The following is a 20,063-nucleotide window of genomic DNA, read 5'->3' as shown; positions in this document are numbered from 1 at the left end:
TCAGTGTCTCCCTCTGGTATTGGACCAGATTCCACACCACTCTCACCCCCGAGCATTGGACAAGATTCTTCAGCGTCTCCCTCTGGTATTGGACCAGATTCTACACCGCCCTCACACCCTAACTCAAGACAGGATTCAACCGCATCAGGAGTTAATTCAGCTGAGTATACTATTATAAAAGGACCAAATGACTTAAAATTGACATTCAAAAAGACTGATGAACTGCATAAGAAAAAAGTTTAGAATCATAACATGTCTTGAAGTGTTTTAAGAAATTTGTAAAAGTTAAAAATTGTTAATAAGTAATTCTGGTTAAGTCGTCCCAACTTAGTACCAAAGACCCCAGGTTAATCTTCTGTAGAGTGCTCCCCTAGGAGAGACTAAATTAGCAGGGACAGATCAAGAGAGGTTTAACCCGAGGAGCAAGAGACTCTAAAGAACTTGGAGACTTCTTCTCAGTAAAATCCTCAAGAGGCAAGGCCGGGTGGGCAGGCTGTGCAAGATGACCCATACCGGACTCTTGGGAAGGGTAGTAGTGATGGCTGTGATTGCTGGTGGTGCTCTGGAGAGCCCAGGAGAGCTGTGCAGTGAGTGCTACCAACCTCTCTATGAGAAAGAAGTAAGTTCCTTGCTGAGAGTCCATAACAATTGTGTTAACCTCTCCCAATTGATCTTTTATCAAGAGAATAAGAAAATATATTGGATGGCCCGGAACACTGCCACCTTTAGGCAGCCACTCCTGGGAGAGCACCCTGTAGGAAAAACCTGGTGGTGCTTTGAACGTGATGCTACTGAAGCAAACCTGGTAAATCTGGTCAAAGGAAAAAGTATTTCTAAATATTGGGAGGGCACGACAAAAACTAATATCTCTCAGGAAACCCCTAAACACCTGTTTTGGGTCAATAGTACCACAACATCCACTGAATTGCCAAGAGACTGGTCTAGTGGTGGCATCATTAGAATTATAAAACAAACTGTCTTTATAATACACAAAGAATCTGGATCAAATTTAAGAGTTCCTATATATGAGGATTTAAGAAAAACAAAACTGAAGAAGCAATATATGTTAAAAAAAATTTTGAAACTACAATCAGAATTAGAAGTAATATCTAATCAGACCGCATTAGCTCTTAATCATATTAATGACCAACTCAACCAAACCAAAACAGTAATTTATCAAATCAAATTAATTGTAGCAGTCATTAGAAACACTTTAAACGAAATAAGAAAACTAGCATATTTAAGAAATCAAAGGACTCCTACACTTGATTCCAGTTGGTGGGATAATCTATGGACTTTCAAAAAAAGTTGGAAAACTATAACCTTCACTGTGGGTACACTTGTTAGTCTGTTCTTATTTCCCTGTTTAACAAAAATAGTGACATCTGCTGTACAGAATAACCTAAGGATCTCTAAAGAAATTAACCTGAAAAAACCAAAAAAGGTAATGAAGTTTGGTAAATATGATCACCAGAGTGCTCAGGAAATGTATAATCAATACAAAAAATATATACATAAAATTCTATGTTAATGAGCCAAAAATTATAAGTTGATGCAAGCTTGAGCTTAAGCCTGATCAAAGAAAAAAAGGGGGGACTGTTATGAATAGAAAGTTGTATTTTTTTTTTGAGTTTCAGAGTTAGAAACAAGTCAGACCTCTTTGGTTTCGCTGCCGAAGAAAAGCTCTTCAAATACCTGTTAATGGCCGGTGATTAACTATTGTTTCCCTGATGCTGGCCGCTTGCCAAGAAGACACCAGGACAGACCCTCCAAGATACTGATTAAAGAGACACCCCGGAGTGTTAAACAAACAAGCCAGGAATCGGCGACTCTCCCGTGAGGATAGAATCCCCAGCTCTGCCTGCAGACCAGCAGACAAAGCTGCATCATCCTCCTTCTCCGTGCCACGCCTGGGAGCAACGCCCGCGGCGTGGGCGCAACCTGTCGATTTCTCCCCAGCTGAGCTGATTCTTCTTAATAAAGGCATTAAAAAGGAGAAAGATCTCCTGCCCATTTATTTCAGGAATGAGCCTTGCAACTTCTCCTTGTGTGGAATATGTAGGCAGGAAGTTGTGAGTTACAAAATGAGAGTTGAATACAGGTATCAGTTCAAATTCAAAGCTTCAAAACCAAACTCTGTGCATGGGATTCACATGCAAACCTTGCTATTTGGCTGCCAGTACCAGAAAGCTGTAATGTGTAGAAGCTGGAATTCAGACTCCTACCAGGCATTCAGAGGAAAGCCAAGACATTGGAAGGACTCTGAAGAAGGCAATTCCTATTTGCAGTTTTCTAAAAAGCCTAATTTAAATATCTTACTTAGCTTAGCTTGCAGAGTGAAGTTCTGTCCGTGGCTTGAACTCCTTTGAGTCAGGGAAACTTGAGAGTAACAATGACAGAACAGAATTTGTGCATTAGAATACAAGAATAGTGTTTTGCAATCTTACCAAGAAGTCCTTTTCCAGTTGTAGAGCTTCTGTCAGGAAGCAATCTTCAGATGTTCACAGCTTTAGGAGATGGACTCCCACTTTCAGTCATGGGCACCATGGAAGTTGACAGGACTGACGGGTATCACTGGCCTTGGTGTCTAAGGGGCCATGTCTCAGCTGCCCCAAAGACACTTGGGCATTGGATTTTTCTTGCTGGGGAAAAGAGCTGCACTGAAAGGCCAGGTGGCTGTGGCTGAAAGTGGGATTCTGCCTCCTAGAACGGAAAGAATGAGGATTTCTCCCAGAAGAGAGCTGCCAGGAGCTATGGCTCTAGCTGCCCTTGGACTCCTGGGGGCCACCTGCCCACAGAAGGCTGGATTGCCCAGTTTGGTGTAGTTGTGGGAGGTAATGGTTAGGGCGGTGGCTAGGGTAGTGGTCAGGGGTAGTGGTTAAGAGTAGTGGTTAGGGTAGTTCTAAGGTCAGTGGTTAGAGTAGTGGTCAGGGGTAATGGTTATTAGTAGTGGTTAGGGCCATTAAAAATGGTAACTTTTCTTATCTTTTTATATCTAAAAATTGATTTCCAAATACAACCCCATATCTACTGATTTATAAGCAGGATCTTAGAGAACAAGAAATTCCAAATACAGATATACAGAGTTTGAAAATGCAAATAGAACTTTTGTATGTATACGTTAATAAAGGGCTTGAAAACAGGAGAAAATATGACTCTATGAAGGCAATAGAAATCACTCTGTGTATTCAAAGCTTTTTTGTTTCACTGAAACACCGTCTGAGTTCTTGGCTGGGACTTAAATCACTTTTGTCACCTGGTGATAAGCACGAGGTATTATGTGTGTACACTATTTTTAATGACTCCGTAGTGACATCTGCAGACTAAAAACGGTACCGCAACTAAGAAATGCATGGACGCGTAGTGACGTGACGGTGGTTGTGCATTTGCCATGGCTTTTTTACACTTACGCTGCTGCCCAGCAGGGAACGTCCAGTACTGTGAGTCAGAGCGCTTCGGTGGCGCTTTCAGTGGCTGCTGCTGCCTCGCAACCGGCCCTGGTGCATGTGCAGTTCTCAGGAGTAGCTTGGGAGCACCAGGCACAGGTTCCCAGCTGCTGTGGTAGTTCTTTGAGGAGATCACCCATTTCACAGTGTCAGTAGGGTGATGTAAGTAGATATTTAAATCGAAATAGACAAGTCTGATACTGAAGTGTCAAAATACACAAGTTGAAACAGTCTAAATATATGTTTTTTATAAGTGTTAATATAAGTTAAACAGATACATGCTAATAGATCTCTAAGTATAAATAGGTATTCTATATAGTAAGTGCACATAGTCTAAATAGATGAGTATATAAAAATTATATATAATTTATAAACTTTTATATATTATAGATATAGTACATTGTAATATTTTAATATTTATAGTACATTTATTTATATGTTTGTATTTATATAAAATAATTATAGGAATATATAAAAGTGTTTTGGGGTAAGGTTTTGGTTTCTAGCTGCATAAATCCAGGTAGATTTGTCGTTCCCAGAAGCCCCAAACTGTGAAGTTCCTTTCAGATACTGCCTAGGATTTATGCAGCCAGAAACCAAAAGCCCCCACATTGTCATGGAGAAAAGCAAAGATCACTGGAACAGGGTTCTATAAAGGTTCAAACACACAATTTTTCTCCCACAAAACTCAGCTGACCTGACTGAGATAGCACACTGGTGTTTCACTGGATTCTCTGGGTTATTATTAAGTGCTGTGAAATGTTTTTAATTAGGTTAAATTGCAGTGAATTTTTGCCAAAAACCTGAAGCCATGAAGCACAATAAGCTGTGCTGCAAAACCTGGTGGACTTTGTGTGTCCCTGCCTGTACCTGTTCAGGTGTTCTGACACCTGGTGTGGTGTCAAAGCTGTGCTTCCTGTCAGAATGGGGGGGGGGGGGGGGAGATGGCAGATCCAAAGAGAGGAAACCATGGAGGCATTTTGAAGCAGGTGGACAGTACCAAGGCAGAGCAGCTTAGTGGTGTCAAGTAGAAAATAAAACCCTCATAGCTAAAGATGTCTGTCCACAACAATCTTTTTTTCCGCTATAACAGCAGCTGTCCTCAATCACTCCTGCTGTTTGCAGAGAGTAAAAAAACACCCTGGGGATTTGCTTCTGGGAACAGCGATCCATTTCCTAATGGGAGTCAGCTGAGTGTCTGTGAGAAATGAGGATGCTGCAGATGGAGTGATGTGAATGGGGAGTCTGTAGTGAATATTTTCAAGTGAGTCTCCTGATGTGCCTGTTCTAACGTTGTGCTGGCACCAAGTAACCTCATTCTGATGTGAACTGTCTTGAAATGTTTGCTGGAAATACAATAAAATGCATGTGGGAAGCTTTGTGTTCTTCTTTTCATATAGTTTTTTATGCATTTGGAAACATATTTTGGGATCTAGCAGTGAATTGTCCCAGCCAGAGACCTTTTTGTTGACTTCAAAGTAACTTTTAAACCTCAGAACCACAGGTTTGTAGTATTTTACAGTATCAGAGTGAGACTCACCTTCTTCAGTGGCAGCTGCCACAAGGGCTGAGATGTCATGTGTTTTCCTCTCTTGGAGGAGGCATTACCATGTAGGGTACACTGAGGTTGTGAATTGCAATCCAGAGCATATTCAGACTCTTAGTGCTTGGGGCTGTGTGGTAATCGGCAGAAGAAATGTGGCACTCAATATGAGTGATCAGCAAATCTCAGAACTTTATTGATAGGCACATACATTTATATTGGTGTTAATGAGGCCAATACATATTGCAAAAGGCGAGCTCATTATTGGTTAGTTACTTATCAGCTAACTACGCCTACCTTAGCATTCTTGTGACTACTATGTTGCAGCTGTTCTCATCTTTTCTTCATATTTCTAACTAATGATCCTCTCCCCCATCCTGATGTTGCACCAAGGGCACAGTGCCTGTGCCTGATTTAGACACTGACTGCTGTTATGAATAGAAAGTTGTATTTTTTTAAGTTTCAGAGTTAAAAAAACCAAGCCAGACCGAGTCAGACTCCTTTAGGTTCCATGCCGAAGAAAAGCCCTTAATCACCAGTTAATGGCGGGTGATTAACTGATTGTTTCCCTGATGCTAGCCGTATGCCAAGGAGATACCAAGGGAAACCCTCCAGGGTAAAGAGAATAGGCAGTGACACCAGAGACAACATGCAAATGAGAAATGCAGTGCAACCTGGGTTTTTACAGTTTTACAGTTTTTATAAGAAAAACCCCTAAAATCACGAGCCAACAAGTGACTTAAAGTGACGTCTAAGGATGGGAGCATTGTCCCGTACCTGCTTGTATCTTTTTATTTCTCACCCTAACCTGAAAAGAAACTGATTAAAGAGACCCCCCCCGGGTTTCTAAACCAACAAACCAAGGACTCAACGACTCTCCCGTGAGGACAGAGTCCCCAGTTCTGTCTGCAGACCAGCGGACAAAACTGCATCATCCTCCTCCTTCGTGCCACGCCTGGGAGCAGCGGCGGCGAGGGCGCAACCCGTCGATTTCTCCCCACCTGAGCTGATTCTTCTTAATAAAGGCATTAAAAAGGAGAAAGGTCTCCTGCCCATTTATTTCAACTGCTGGCTCCTATACCTATCTCCTTCTTCCTTAACTAACGGTACTATATCAGTGTGACCTTTGTCAACTAGCCAGCTGTTCACAAAATCTCCACAGGGCTGTGGTTTCTGGTGTGCAGAACACAGTCTAATGTGTCTAACTTGGGTTTTGATGTACATTTCCAGAATTACTCAGATGGGAAAAAGGCCAAAAGGCTGGTGGGAAGGGCATGCTCCCAGGACTGGACACCCTCAAGGCAAGGGATGATTTTTAAGTACTTCTTGGCTTTTGTTTCCCAGCCCAGGGCTAACTTGGTGTTCTCTGAACTGGATGGGTACTTAAGATGCCCGAAGGATCATTGCAGGCGTAGCACTGGAAAAGTCAGGAATAATCAAAAGATGAGAGCAAGTGGGAGGATTCTGGAAGGACTATTTTTAGATTTGACCTTGGATTCCAGTTCCTCACGGAGGGTCTGTGGTGCCCAAAGTACACCTGTACCAGTCTGTGGTGCTGGAGTACCTGTTTGTTCACATCTTGAGCTTGGAAGACATGCTGGACATGAATTCCAGGGAAGCTGCACTTGCAGTAGTGGCTGGAGTGAGAAGCAGTGGAAGCTGTTTGCTGTCTGCTTGTTCTCCACTTCAGCTCAGTTTCCTGGGTCCCAGGTAATCACACATCATCTTTCCCAAGCTTTTTCCAAGGTCTTTGCTGAAGTGTTGCTAAATATGGCAGTGAGATTTTCAATAGCTGGAATTTATTTCTGTTTCAGGAATTGTCTCATTGTACAGTCTGTGATGTAAAAGTTTCCATGCAAGGATAATTGCAGTGGGAGAAGGCAATTGAAGCCAAGAGCCTGGACTAGGATGCCTCAGGTCTCTGCCAAGCGCAGGTTACAAAACGGCGAAAAAAAGTCGACAAAAATAAAATGTCTCAACAGACTGGGAGTAGCACAGAAGATACAGAAAAGATAATGACCAGTAATGACCATTAATGGTCATCAACTCCAAACATCACCCCTGGCAATGGAGTTGGAGACACCAGGTCCAGAAAAGACTGATAAGAAAGACAAGGAATGATCACCAAATTAGCATCCGTGGGAAGAAATCTGTAACCAACAGGAAACCAAATACTAAGAACTGCATAACTTGGGACCACTGAACAAATTAATTTCTATGAACATTTAAATGACAATTTCTATGATTTTTTTTTAATTTTTATTGAACAAATTAATTTCTCTCTAAATTGTTATAGTTTCTTTATAAAGTTTAGAAAAAATCTAGTAAAATTCATATGTCATGGAATTATTTTCTTTACACACCTGGGCAATGTGTGGATGGAATGATTTCTGTTGCACATCCTGGCCAGAACAAGATCCCGGCCAGAATAAAGGAATGCCTCGATTCTCTAAAACAAAAATTTTGATGGAGAGGTTTTTTTTTTTCCCCCCACAGTTTCAGTGACACTGGGACTTCCATAAACTAAAGGTATTACATGATCCTTCAGTTTCAGAAATATTCAGCCCCTCAGCAGCAATGTCTCTCCCATCCCAGTGTTTCCTGGCTCAGACCCAGCTTGGAGATTGGACAAGAAAAACAAAAAAACAGCAGAAAAAGTTCTGCTGTTATTTTGGTTTTCTTGGTTATTTTATTTGATGTTATTTTTTATATACTCCATTTTACTTTTATTTTTATGCTTTAATTCTTAATTTTTAATTTTGGAGGAAGGAGGGAGAGCCCAGGAAGAAGGGACAGTTGGGAGAAAGTGTTTTTAAGGTTTGTTTTCCTTCTCATTATCCTGCTCTGATTTGGTTGATGATAAATTCAGCTCCTGTCTCCAGGGTGAGTATGTTTTGCCTCTGATGGTGCCTGGGGAGGGATCTCTTCTGGTCCTTATCTCAACTCCTGGGCCTTTTTTTATATTTTCTCCCTCAGTTGCCAGGCAGACCCCCAGCACCAAGTGCCCAGAACTGTACTCAACCTCCCAGTCCCCCCTCAGACATCCCCTCTCTCTCCCCGTGCCCTCCAGCCCACTCCCAGTCCCTCTCAATGCTCCCCAACCCTTCCCCGTCTCTCCCACTGTTCCTCACATATCCTTGTGATAGGTATGGTATTGTGGGGATGGTAAATAAAAACGAGATGCAAATGAGGGCATTGCTTCTACATGTAAATATTATTGTCCTAAAGGAGCCATCAGCTCCGTCCCGAGAGTTGAGTTAAAATTCTATTTCTTTAAAGACCCGCAAGCCTTTTAGAGTCTGCAATTTGTGTCATGTAGAATTCCCTAGGAGCCGCTATCAGGAAATCTGTGAGCCGAATCTAGTGGAGCTCGGCCGAACCGAGCCGAGCTCTGCCGAATGGCCGAACCTAGACGAGTGTAGCCGATAACAGCCGTTGATAGCCGAGGAGCAGCAAATAGCCGAGTGCAGCCGGTAAGAGCAGAGTGCAGTCAAATCTGAGCCAAATCTGGCTGAGATTTTCCGCACCGAGGCAGAAAGCCAAACCTAACCGAGTTTAACTGAACAGAACCGAACGTAGCCGTGTTCAGCCGAGGTCGGCCGCACCAGTCCGAGACCAGCCGAACCTTACAAGGTTGGCCGAACCGAAGCGAACCAAACCGAGCTCCATCGAATCTAGTCTCCTGCTCTCGTGGCCATTAATTAGTGCGAGTGCAGTCACTGCCTAATGAGCTCCTGCCCAAGTGCGCACTCCCTTTCGTGTCAGTGCGATGGCCGGGCCGCCCGCGGGACACGGCAGCAGAACACCGAGCTTTGCATGTTTAACGTGAGGCGGCGCCGCTTTCCCGCCCTCAGGGAGCCGAGCCGAACCGAGCCGAGCTGCGCCGAGCACAGCATCCCAGGCGGGCCGGGGCGGGCTCGGCATGGAGCCGGGGCTCTGTGAGGTTACCTCTCCTGTCCTTCTCTCTACCGCTCCTTCCTCCCCGTATTCCCCTTCTTTCTTTCCCCAATTTCCCTCTCCCCTCCAAACCCGGCTGCTTCCTGTCCTTTCCCTACCCCGCTACTCCCTTCTATTCCCCCTCTCTCTCCCGTCCCCCTTCCCCCCCCACCTCCCATCCTTTCCCGTCACCTCCCGCTTTCCTCCCCAGCCCGACCTCCCGACCTCCCTCCGTACCCTTTCTCATCCCCTGCTATCGCTCCTCTCTTCCCGTCCCCATTTTCCTTCTTTCCCCGCGGCCGCAGGGCTCGGGGCGCCGGAGAATAAAGCCCAGAGGGCCGGAGCCCGGCGCCCCTCGGCCCCTGCAGGAGTCCCCGCACGGGGCCGGAGCTCTCGGCGGATCCCCCCGTGCCGCTCAGACACAGCGCCCGACACTGCCGGACCTGCGGCTCTCCCGACATGCCGCTGAGAGCGGCCCCGCTCTGTGCCGAGCCGTCCCTGCCGCTCCCTGTCTCTGCCCCTCGGGGGTGACAGCGAGGCTGGGGAGGAACTTCAGCCCTTCTGGGGGCTGCCCCCCCTTTCTTGGTGCGGCGGAGTCCCTTTCTGGGGGGATGTGCGTGTGGAAAGGGCTTGAAGGAAGCGCTGCGCTGCTCTCCAGGGCAGTTTGACTCGTTCTGTGCCTTCTTTGGGGGTGGGGAAAGGGGGGTCAAGACTCGGGGCTCTGATGTCATTTGGGGCACCCCAAGGTCCCGAGGAGAGGGAGCCACGCGGCCGTGGAGGAGCAGGTGGGTGGCGAATGAGCGGGGTCATGCTGGGTGCCGTCCCCCAGAGGGACCCAAAACTGCTACAAAATTCACAGGGAGGGGTATGCATAGAATACGAAAACCTGTCAAATTTTTCGTTTTTATAGGTATTGGTAAAGAATAGGAATTTATCGCTAAATCCATTTGGAAAGAACCCCTCTATGCACTTTTATATATATAGGAATGTAGGAAACTCTGACTAGGGATGGGTAGTAGTTTTGAAAATAATGCCATAAAGTTTTTATCTAGGAATGAACCAAGCAAGTGCCCTGAAACCATAAGAACAGCTGCAGGGGCTGAAGGGAATAGAAAGAGCTTTCTGGCAACTTTTGCCTTCGTTTTCTGCCTGTCCTCAAATCGTGTCGCAGTCCCGACACAGGCATTTGTCAGCCAGATTGCCAAAATGAAGACCTGTAAAATCCTAACTTTGCCTTGTGTTTAATGTGTTTTTACTTCATATTTATGTCATCACAGAAAACAAGGAAAGAAGAAATGTGACTGGTTCCCACTATCGCTGTATAAAGGCGCTTTTTTTTTTTTTTTTAAGGCTGGTGTATTTATGTTCTCTTTTTTCCCTCCAAGCTTGACTTTTCCCCTCCTTTTTCGAGGTCTGCTGCATTGGGCATTGGGTGTCCCAAGGAGGGCTGGGTTCCTCAGCGGGGGTCTTATGAGTTGGTGCTGAGTCTGCTTTTTCTTAAGATGTATCAAAGTATGCTACCAAAATTACTATTTTCTCTGCTGATGGCATTGATGGCATTTTAATGCCATCAATGCATGTATGTGTTTTAATCGTGTAACCAGATGGCCTAAGAAAAGCCAACACTTGTCGTAGATTTCTGTTTGGTTTGTGTCTGTGAGTGGGCTGTGTGCTGGAGAGGGAGAGGTGCTGTTGGAGAGTGGCAACAGCACCAGCTGTGAGGATGATGAGGGCTCAGAGCAGCCCCAGGTGGGAGCTGTGAGGATGATGAGGGCTCAGAGCAGCCCCAGCTGCGAGCTGTGAGGAAGATTTGGGGGGTGGCTCCTGCTGGGGGGGAGGGGGAAGGCGGGGCTAGGCCTCCCTTCTCTTGTGGTTGTAAGAGTACTGATTGAAGGAAAATCTGCCTTTTCCAGGGTGTAAAGGGTATCACAGAGATGAAAGGGAAACCCTGTGTTCTATTTTAAGGGGAAGTGAAAAATACTGTTGCTGTATTATGAGTTTGATTTGAGGGTAGCCACCCTCCCCCCCATCCCCATTTTCGTCATCCTAATGATGAGGGGGCTGCCCTGTTGTCCCTCCTTTTAAAGGGTTTGATTTAAGCTAAAAATCCCCCTTTCCCCATCATTTGAAGAATTTCACTTGAAGAAAAACACTTATTTTCTGCTATTATTGGGGGTAAAATTGAAGGGGAGAACACATTTATTTGCCCTTGTGTCGGCTGAAGTGAGGTGAGCACTCCCTGATGCGTCAGTTTCGGGGCTCAGTTGAAGGAAGCTCCAGCTCTCGCAGCTTTTGCGGGGTTGAAATCGGGCTGTGCCGCCGCCTTTGAGGGCGCTTCTTGTGCCCGTGGCCCGGCCCCGAAGGTTGCGGCGCGGGAGCGCTCCTGGCGTGGCCCGGGCAGTTGCTGCGGTGGGAGGGGAACGCGGCCGGGCTGCCGCGGGAGTGCCGGAGCCGCGCCGGTGCGAGCCGTGCGGAGCCGAGGGGAGCCGTGCCGGGCCGGCGGGCGGCAGAGGCGGCACGGGCGCTGCGCTGGCCCCGGCCGCTCCGGGCGCGGGGCTCGGGCGCCGCCGGGGCCCCCTGGGCCCGGTGCCGGCCCCGCCGGGCAGGGGCAGCGGGCGGGGCTCTCCCGGCGCGGCGCGGCCCGGCCTACCTGCCGGAGGAACCGCTTTCCTGCCGGGAGCCGCGCTCCGTCCGGTGCAGGGAGCGCGGGTTTTTATTTCTGAAAGTTCTTTTATGTAGTGGTTTTGAGGTAGTTTTTAGAAAGTTATTGTATAGTTTTATTTTGTTTGCAGTTGGTGTACGATAGAGGATATGGTGTACTTCTTGACTGTTATGGTTTTTTGTTCAGGTGTTGATGATAAGGGATTTTTTCAATTGATTTTGTTGTTGGATTTTTTTTTTTTTTGGGGTGGGGTATTATGTTTTAAGGGATTTGTTTTTTAAGATTTACATTGGTTTTTGTGGGTCGTACCATGAAGTAGAGGGTAGGTTTTAAATTCTGTTGTGGTGGCTTTTATTATTATGTGTATGTAGTGTTTGTTTTGGTGCACTTGAGTTACTATCATGTAGTTAATTGGTGAGGTTTTTTTAATATTCATAATTGCATTATTTTTTATTATATTATAGGGGTTTAATTTATTTTGTTTGATTGCAATGTAGGTTTTATTATCACTGATCACTTGGGAGATATTTTTTATGGTTACATTTATCTTTTGGCTTTGTGTTTATTTCTAGGTGGTATTTTAATTTTTATGGTTTGAGGCACTATGGGTTTATTGAGTCAGGAGTAATTTTTTTGTTGTTAATTTAAGTTTATTTGGTTTGGGTATTTTTTTGTAGTTTGATGTATTTGGTTATTGCTTTTTATTAGTTTTACTTTTGGGACCATGGGTATTTATCTGGTGGATTTTTTTAGGTAGTGTTTTTATTCGGGTAGTTATTTTCTTATTAGTGGTATAGGTTTTTGATATCGTTAATTAGTTTAAGTTAATTTCATAGCATATCGATTATTCTTTGAGTTAGCGTAGAGGTAGAGTTTTGGTTATTCTTTTTTAGTAACGTTCAGAGTCTGTTGTACTGTTTGGAGTTTAATAAGTTGGTTAATTTTTTTTAAGTGGTTTTTGTGATTTGCTGTGTGGGTTTCCAAATGGTTGTTTTTTATTTTTTTTATTTTTCTGATGTGATAAGAATTGTTAGTGAAAAGAGTATAATGTAGTTTTTTGCTGGTAGTTGGTTGGTTGTATGGTGGAGTTTTTTTAGTTTGTGTTATTTGTTTTGGGGGTATTTTGTTAGTTAGAAATTAAAGTTTTTATTTTGGGGTTAGTTTGTAATTATCTTTAAGATTTTAGGGTGATTTAGATTTTTGATATGGGTGTGCTGTATGATGAGAGTAATTTATTTGTTTTATGTGGTTTTGATGGCAGGATAGAGGAGATTTCTGTATAGAATATGTATTTTAATCATGGTAGTTGGGATGATAGGAGGAGTTGTGTTTTAGTGTTTGTTTTTGAGGTGGTTTGGAGTTTTTTATAGGTTGGAGTTTTTTGTTGTCTGATGGAGCTATTCTGACATTTTTTATTATACTGGTGGGAATTTCTTGCTGTTTCTTTTGTTATTTTTAGGAATTGGATCTTTTCAGTAGGCTTGATTTTGCTTTTTTGATGGTAAAATTGTTTTTAGGAGAATTTGGGTGATTCTTAAACATGTTTTTGTTATACTTTTAATCCAGTGTTGTTGGTATATTGTAGATGTTTTGGAGGATTATTTTTTTAGTGTAATTTAGATGAATTTATGGTAGATGGTAGGACTGTTTTTATTTTTGGGGTAGTTGGTTGTTAGGTGTATTGTATATTTTTCAAGTGAAGGTAAACAGAGGTTTGTATTTGGTTGTTAGAAGAATGGAGAAAAATGTACTGGTAATGTTAATAGTGGCGTGTTATTTTGGTGTTTTGGATTTTAGTTTGTATTGAAGTTTTAATAAGTTTGGTACAGTAGTATTTAATGGTGGAGTTATTTAAGGTATGATAGTTTATAGTTAATTTTTGTTTTAGATTTGTGTATAAGTTAAATGGGGTAGTTGAAGGGTGAGTGGGTGTCCTGGTTTAGGGCAAGTTTGGGAGATAACCCCCAAAGGGGCTTCTCTACAAAAGCAGATTCAATTGCCCCTCCCCCCTCCAACCGGTTCGGGAGAAAATATCTCCTTGGAGAAAAGTGGAAAGAAACCTGTTTATTAAACAATAGAAACCAAACAATATTAAACAATAAAACTTCTCACTGATCCAAAGAAAGCAAACTCAGAACAGTCCCCTCCCCGGGTTGCAGCTTGGCTCACTCAGTCTCTGATCAGTCTCTGGTGCCGGAAACGCCGTGGCCCAGGCCTGGCCAGGGGCCACAGGTGGAGCTGCCGGTGCTCTGCTGGGTGTTCAGTGCAGAGCAGGCTTGAACAGGTCCAAGCAAAAAGGAAAAAAATCACAGTCCAGGGAACTTCTTTGTCTCAGCTAGCTAAAACTAACTAAAAGCAAAAAAAAAGGAAAAAGGAGCTCTGTCCGGCTGTCTGTCCATCCGCAGACAACACAGTCCTGGAGCAGGAATGTGGAGGAGTGAGAGCAGTCTGAAAACAAACTGCGCGCTTCTTCCCTCCCCTCTTCACTGTCTGGAAGAGAGTCTTAAAGGTGTAAAACTTATTATTCAGTATAAACAGAACAAGACGACTGGGGATAAAAGCATCATATAGTCAACCCAGGTCATTCCACCCCTTATCCCCATATCGTCGGCTTACTACTAAAACTAATATATATTCTAACTCTACAAACACATACATTATACATCCAATATACTGCTATACACAGACAATGGTGGTAACATTCAGCAAACAGTGATATTTATACATGGTTCTCACCCAACAATCAGATCTCCCTGAGGTACACATCGTGTTCTTCCATCTTTTTGCATTATTCACCATGTGCAACCTGGTCCCTGAGCAAAAACAACCCCGCGAATGGGTTTGTCTGTACTCAAGGCAGGATTGATCCAAACTGTTTTCCCTGACATATACCACTGGGACTTTGTCTCCATCTACTCTGTGCAAAGGCTCAGATTGGGCAGGGCCCACTCGGTTAGTAGAGCCTCGGGTATTAGCTAACCAGGTGGCCTTTGCCAGATGCTGCTCCTAATTTTTGAAAGATCCCCCACCTAAGGCTTTTAAGGTGGTTTTTAGCAGCCCATTGTACCTTTCTACTTTGCCCGAAGCTGGTGCATGGTAGGGGATATGGTACACCCACTCAATGCCATGTTCTCTGGCTCAGGTGCTGATAAAGCTGTTCTTGAAATGAGTCTCGTTGTCTGACTCAGTTTTCTCAGGGGTACCATGTCTCTACAGGACTTGCTTTTCAAGGCCCAGGATGGTGTTCTGGGCAGTAGCATGAGGCACAGGGTAGGTCTCCAACCACCCTGTGGTGGCTTCTACCATTGTGAGCATGTAGCGCTTGCCTTGGCGTGTCTGGGGCAGTGTGATGCAGTCAATCTGCCAGGCTTCCCCATAGTTGTACTTGGACCACCACCCACCATACCATAGGGGCTTCACCTTCTTGGCCTGTTTGATGGCAGCACGTCTCACAGTCGTGGATAACCTGAGAAATACTGTCCATGGTTAAATCCACCCCTCGGTCTCGTGCTCACTTATAGGTGGCATTTCTGCCCTGATGACCTGAGGCATCATGGGCCCATCGAGCTAGGAATAACTCTCCTTTGTGCTCCCAATCTAGGTCTATCTTGGACACCCCTATCTTTGCAGCCTGGTCTACCTGCTCATTGTTTTGGTGCTCCTCATTGGCTCTACTCTTAGGGACATGGGCATCTACATGGCGGACTTTCACTGGTAGCCTCTCTACCCTGGTAGCGATGTCTTTCCACTCTTCAACAGCCCAAATTGGTTTTCTTCTACGCTGCCAATTAGCCTCTTTCCACCTCTCCAGCCATCCCCACAGAGCATTGGCTACCATCCATGAATCAGTGTAGAGGTAGAGCTTTGGCTACCTCTCTCTTTCAGCAATGTCCAAGGCCAGTTGAACAGCTTTGAGTTCAGCAAGTCGGCTTGATTCACCTTCTCTTTCAGTGGCCTCTGCAACCTGTCGTGTGGGGCTCCATATGGCTCCTTTTACTTCCGATTCATTCCTACCATGTGACAGGAACTATCAGTAAAAAGAGCATATTGTGTTTCTTCCGCTGGCAGTTGGTTATATGGAGGAGCTTCTTTGCCATGTCAAGCACAGTCTCATCCGTGTCATCCTGCTCCATGTTAGCTAGAGCAGAAGCATATTCATGTGGCCCAAGTCGTACCAGTTTTCGCCACATCACAGATGTGCATGGTACCAAGTCTGGATTCCTAGTTGTTATGTCATCTGAGAAGATAATCTCTGCCACTGCCATTTCTCTCAGGCGTTGAATCCCTTGTTCTATGGTCTTCCACTGTGTTTGCTGCATGTAGAGATCATCAGCACACAGGTATCTTTGCGCTGTCCAAGACCCGTGCCCAGAGGCTGTGAGGGTTAGCCCCCCTCATCATGCCTTGGTCGATGACAGGATCATGTGACAGAGATCCCAAATGCCTCGCTTCCGTGCCGTCCAGGATTGTAGCCTCGCCTGCAGCATCCCAAAGACGGACTAACCAGCTGATTATGGATTCATCAGATCGTCGGGTGTAATCCTTCCTTAGGCCACGCAGGTCCTTCAGGGAGAAGGACTCAATACTGGCTTCTGATCTTGTGCCAGTTGCTTTGACTCCTGATTTTATGTCAGGAAATGTTGAGGGTCCTTCTCCTGCATCATCATCATCATCATCCACTGGTCGATCGGTCTTGTCTGTGCACTTCCCACTTCTAGTGCTAGTAGCAACAGCTACTAGCTTATTGAGGCTTATTGTTTGGTTTAACTGCTGGCTTAGGCTCACTATGTGGTTTAGCTGCTGGCTTTGAGCCTGGGGTGTTGGTTGCAACCTGAGCGACTGGGATAGCTCTTGATGTATCTCCCTGCCCCCCTTCCTCGGTCTGCTGCCTTAGAGTATCTAGCAGTGTGCGATAAGCATACGCCAGGGCCCAGCTCACTGCAATGATCCTTTTCTCCTTAGGGTCATCATGATATTTCTCTTTCAGATATTTCCCCACCTCAGCTGGGTTCTGAATTTGTTCATGGGGAAAGTCCCAGACTATAGGGTCAGAGAATTCTTTCAGGATTTGGCCCATATTTTCCCATTCTCCACCCCACTCAGGATTCTCCACACGTGGGTCTACTTCTGGGTCAGGGGTCTCATCAGCTCTTCTAGACATCTCAGCCCTCATTCTAGAGAAGCTGCAGACCATATAGAGGAAGCCTACCAGATTAAAAGCCAGAAAGATGGTCTCTTTAACATTCAGGGGAAACTGAACATTCTCCACAAGTGACGTAACAGATTCAAAGGAGAAGAAGGAAAGGAAAGGCTGGAAAGCCTCATTCCCTGCTCCTCCTCTAACCAGCTGGGTGCAATTACTAATAAATTCCCAAAACATACTGCTGGAACTGGGATGCAGGGTAGGACGAAGAAACCATAAACCATACATATCGTAAACAGACGCCAGTATTTTTGTAAACACCCTATAAATCATTATCACCAAGGCCAACACAATAGCTAATCCAATCCGTGCCCCTTTACCGCAAAAACTATGTGATAGGGACAATAATCCTAGTGACCAGAAAGGTATTGAAACCTCAAAAAGGTCTAGAGACCAGAGCCACATAAAGGCCTCCCCAAGAGACATTACAAATTCAAATAACATGGCTACTGGGTACTTTAACCTACTACACACCAAGCACAACAAACCTGCAATCAATAAATCTCAAGCCACACGTTGGGCGCCACTAACTGTATTTGTCCTGGTTTAGGGCAAGTTTGGGAGATAACCCCCAAAGGGGCTTCTCTACAAAAGCAGATTCAATTGCCCCTCCCCCCTCCAACCGGTTCAGGAGAAAATATCTCCTTGGAGAAAAGTGGAAAGAAACCTGTTTATTAAACAATAGAAACCAAACAATATTAAACAATAAAACTTCTCACTGATCCAAAGAAAGCAAACTCAGAACAGTCCCCTCCCTGGGTTGCAGCTCGGCTCACTCAGTCTCTGATCAGTCTCTGGTGCCGGAAACGCCGCGGCCCAGGCCCAGCCAGGGGGGCCACAGGTGGAGCTGCCGGTGCTCTTCTGGGTGTTCAGTGCAGAGCAGGCTTGAACAGGTCCAAGCAAAAAGGAAAAAAATCACAGTCCAGGGAACTTCTTTGTCTCAGCTAGCTAAAACTAACTAAAAGCAAAAAAAAAAAGAAGGGAAAAAGGAGCTCTGTCCGGCTGTCTGTCCATCCGCAGACAACACAGTCCAGGAGCAGGAATGTGGAGGAGTGAGAGCAGTCTGAAAACAAACTGCGCGCTTCTTCCCTCCCCTCTTCACTGTCTGGAAGAGGGTCTTAAAGGTGTAAAACTTATTATTCAGTATAAACAGAACAAGACGATTGGAGATAAAAGCATCATATAGTCAACCCAGGACACCAAGCTGTATGGGCTCTGCAACAAACCCACTGCTTGAAGATCACAGCAGAGACGTTAGGACCCATTTCAAAGACACTAACAACCATACTTTCAACCCATCAAATTATTTCTAAAGACACTAGCATACATCTTTCATCGAAATACCGAGGAAAATACGCAAGGAGGTTTGGCCATAGAGGGCTGCAGAAGGTGCTATCCCAGCTCGGGGTCATTTCAGCTGAGACAAGGAAGACGGTTGCCCAAAAAAGGACTTCCCTGGCGGGCCCAGACCTCTCCATCGAGAGTTCTTCTCCCGGGGCTCCTGGAAATGCGACGTGTTTGAAACACAAAAGACAGCCTGGCGCCGGGAGAGCGCGGGCAGCTTCCCGAAAGCCGGGCACAGGCGGGATGGCCGCCGGCAGAGCCTGAGGGAGCCGCAGTGCCAATGGCGGGAAGCGCGGGCAGCCTGAGGGGCGGCAGCTCCGCCTCAGCGCGCCGGCACCGGCAGCGACCGCCGCGCAAAGGGAGCCGCGGGCAGCTTTGGCGAGGCCGGCACGGCCCCGCAAGCAGCGCCCGCACAGGCGCCCCGGCCCGGCCGGGAAGCGCGGCCGCTCCGCCGCACAGGCAGCTCCGGCTCCGGGCAGCGCCTCCGGCAGCGGCCGCCCCGGCCTGAGGGGAAACGCGCGGGCCAGCAGCTCGGGCCGGGGCGGCTCCGGCAGCGCCTGCGGCAGGGCGGCCTCCACTCCTGGCCACGGAGCCACGGAGCCTCAGAGTCGCTGTCCATGGTGGAGACCTGCGGGTTCAGCGGGTCCATCCTGTGCCTGATCCCCACCTTGGCAGCCAGCCCACAGCACTCAGTGCCACCTCCAGCCGTCCCTTGCACCCCTGCAGGCATGGGGAGTCCAGCGCCTCCTTGGGCAGCCCCTTCCAAGGCCTGACCAACATTTCCATGGAGAAATTCCTCCCTGATCTCTGGGTTTCTTGTCTTACACACCCTGACGCTATTTTAAGTCTCTTCAGAGCCATATTCGACCAAGGTGCCTTTCATGCATGCCCATTAAACCTCCTGGAGAAGGTGATTCTGCTCCATGAGAGCAGCCCTTCAGCAGGAGGTTCAACAATGCAACCATCAGCCTGGGAGCCAGGCAGGAGTGAGGGAGGGCAAAGGGAAGGAGGAGGAGGAGGTGAAAACCTCAGGGGTGCAGGGGGGACAATGCTGCTTGTGCAGCTCCAAGCCAGCACCACGGGGACACCCGTGCCAAGGCCTCTGCAGGAGGACACCAGCCATTCCCCTTCCCACCCCCCACCCAGAGCTCTTGTGCTCACAGGAGACATCTGGAACACAAAAGTGTTGACCCTGGAAAGCTACAGGGGCCTTGGGATGTTTTAGAAGCGCTACTGCAAAGCCTCTTCCTTTGATATCCAAAGAGCTATCCAGGAAGGTCTCGTTGGAATGGGAAAACTCCACAGGGAGTGCTGGAGCCAGGCACTGGCACTGGGGCTGGCAGAAATTACACCTGGATGAGGTAGGACCAGGTGCATGCTCGGCTCAGCCCAGTGGCAGAGCTGAAGGGGGAAGTGCAAAGATAAGGAGTGGCAGAGGCAGAGGGACTGCTGGAGCCCCTCGGAAGCAGCCATTGGACAAACGTCCCAGACAGGCACATCCCAAGAAGCCCAGGATGCCCAAGGGTGTGGCCAGCAGGCAGGAGGAGGGGATCCAAAACAAGGGCAATGGAAACAGGTCCCTGCTGGGGGCAGCAGGGCAATCCCCTCCTGGCCCATCTCACCTTCCCAGCTCCCTCTGCACAACACGGGGGAGGCTCTGAGCCGCTGGGGCCGGGACAAGCACGATGTGGACAAGCTCCATCCAGGCTGGAGGGGCTGCCCAGGGGGAGTCAGGCCAGCCACGCTCTTTGAGAGGCTCCCTGGGGACGCTGTCCTGAGGGGCAGAGCAGTCCAGAGAGGCTGGACATTCTGCAGGGAGAAATCCTTGAAGGCACAGGCAGGAACAGGCCGTGCTCGTGTGCTCAAAGACGAGCTGGTGAGGAAGCAGAGCGGCTGAACAGGAAGCTTTGCCTGGGACTCAGGGAAAAC

Source organism: Passer domesticus, chromosome 27 (genome assembly GCF_036417665.1).
Source record: "Passer domesticus isolate bPasDom1 chromosome 27, bPasDom1.hap1, whole genome shotgun sequence".
Taxonomy (NCBI): domain Eukaryota; kingdom Metazoa; phylum Chordata; class Aves; order Passeriformes; family Passeridae; genus Passer; species Passer domesticus.
This window is presented reverse-complemented; position numbering follows the sequence as displayed.